The 1,786-nt window shown below is 44.6% G+C and overlaps 1 pseudogene; it reads left to right on the top strand.

Annotated features, from left to right (window-relative positions):
• Positions 1-1,182: 1,182 nt before the first annotated feature.
• On the top strand, positions 1,183-1,545 carry LOC125411190 (large ribosomal subunit protein uL23 pseudogene; annotated as a pseudogene).
• Positions 1,546-1,786: the final 241 nt, after the last annotated feature.

Here is a 1,786-nt window from a genome sequence, read left to right as displayed (position 1 = left end):
GAGAAATCACACATATGTATCATTCGTTGATTCGCATGTTGACTGACATCTACAATGCTCGGAGAACGTCATCGTGATTCAGGAAAGGCAGACATCTCCCGCTTTCTCCGTAGACACAGGATGGGATCATAACATCAACCATCTCCCTGCTATTATTAATGGATATGCATTATGCTTCTTGAGAAGCAGGAAAAAAAACATTTGCAAACCACTTCAAGGGCAACTGGGTGGCAGAATTTCAGCGAAATATTGATGCCGTCAAGACACTTGAGGTCAGATGTAGAGAGAATGGATCAGAGAATGGCAAATCTGAATGCACGGAGTCTAGTCATGGAGCTGTGGGAAATAAATAAACAAGAGATGCCTAGGAGGGGGCAGCAGGGATGAACACAGCTGTGGGGACCTTGACAACTGTACTCGTTAAAGTGAATGGGAATAGAGCAAATAGAGATGGGAGCCATCTGGGAAAGCGTGCCAGGATGGCCACGGCAAGTACAGACCTGGGAGCAGAGGAAGGGACGCCAGCTTCAAGCAGAAAGATGAAGCCAGGTGTAGAGGAGACTATCTGCGTAACTAGAATGGAGTGGCAATCGCTAATAAAAACTTGGCAGGACGTATATGACAAGGTTTCTGCCTATGGGATTTAGAAACGATGCCATGGCTGCTTTTTGAATGAACCCCAAGGGACTGTTCAACTTCAAACCAGGATGCAAAATTTAGGGCAATCCTGAAAATGTCAGAAAAGAGATGGAGGTGTTTGTGATGGGCAAGGTAGCTTCTGGGACTGTGAACGTCATACTGGAGCGAGGGGGCTGATTTCATCAGCTTCGGAGATCACCCTAGTTTGTTCTTACCCCCCACACACACACATAGGCCACAATGCAAGTTCTCTTTAATGAGATACAAATGTAGGCAAAAGCAAAGGCGTGTCCTTGAATTCTTCAGAGTGACTGAGTTCTCAGGACATCTGTCACCAAAGGCCCCTAGTTGGTTTCTAGTTACATAGATAGCTTGAAATATACTATCAAAGGCCAGTGAATTCTTTATACCTAGGTAACACAACCTCCCCCTCAAGAAAAAATACATTCCATCACCTTGGTTGCTGCTCTGATATACACTCATCTCAGCTAATCACTGAACTTTCCTTGTCCATAAAAAGAAAGCATGAGCCTTTCAGTCAAGATGGCGCCGATCGAGAAAAAGGAAGCTTCTGCCCCTCCCAAAGCCGAAGCTAAAGTGAAGGCCTTGAAAGCCAAGAAGGCAGTGCTGAAAGGCGTCCACAGCCACAAAAAGAAGAAGATCTGTACATCGCTCACCTTTTGGCGGCCCAAGACACTGCTGCTACGAAGGCAGTCTAAATATCCCCAGAAGAGCACGCCCAGGAGGAACAAGCTTGACCACTATGCTATCATCAAATTTCCCCTGAAAACCAAGTCAGCCATGAAGAAGATAGAAAACAACAACACACTTGTGTTTCTTGTGAACATCAAGGCCAACAAGCACCAGATCAAACAGGCTGTGAAGAAACTCTACGTACAACATTGATGTGGCCAAAGTCAGCATCCTCATAAGGCCCGACGGAGAGAAGAAGGCGTATGTTCGTATGTTCGGTTGGCTCCTAATTATGATGCTCTGGATGTTGCCAACAAAATTGGAATCATCTAAACTGAGTCCAGCCAGCTAATTCTAAATATATACTTTTTCACCATTAAAAAAAAAACCATGATATAAAAAGAATCAGGATGGTGAATCCTCAAAACTAAAAATAGACCTACCATGGGACCAA

The sequence above is a fragment of the Myodes glareolus genome, chromosome 18 (assembly GCF_982192425.1).
Source record: "Myodes glareolus chromosome 18, mMyoGla1.1, whole genome shotgun sequence".
Lineage (NCBI taxonomy): Eukaryota > Metazoa > Chordata > Mammalia > Rodentia > Cricetidae > Myodes > Myodes glareolus.
This window is presented reverse-complemented; position numbering and strand designations above follow the sequence as displayed.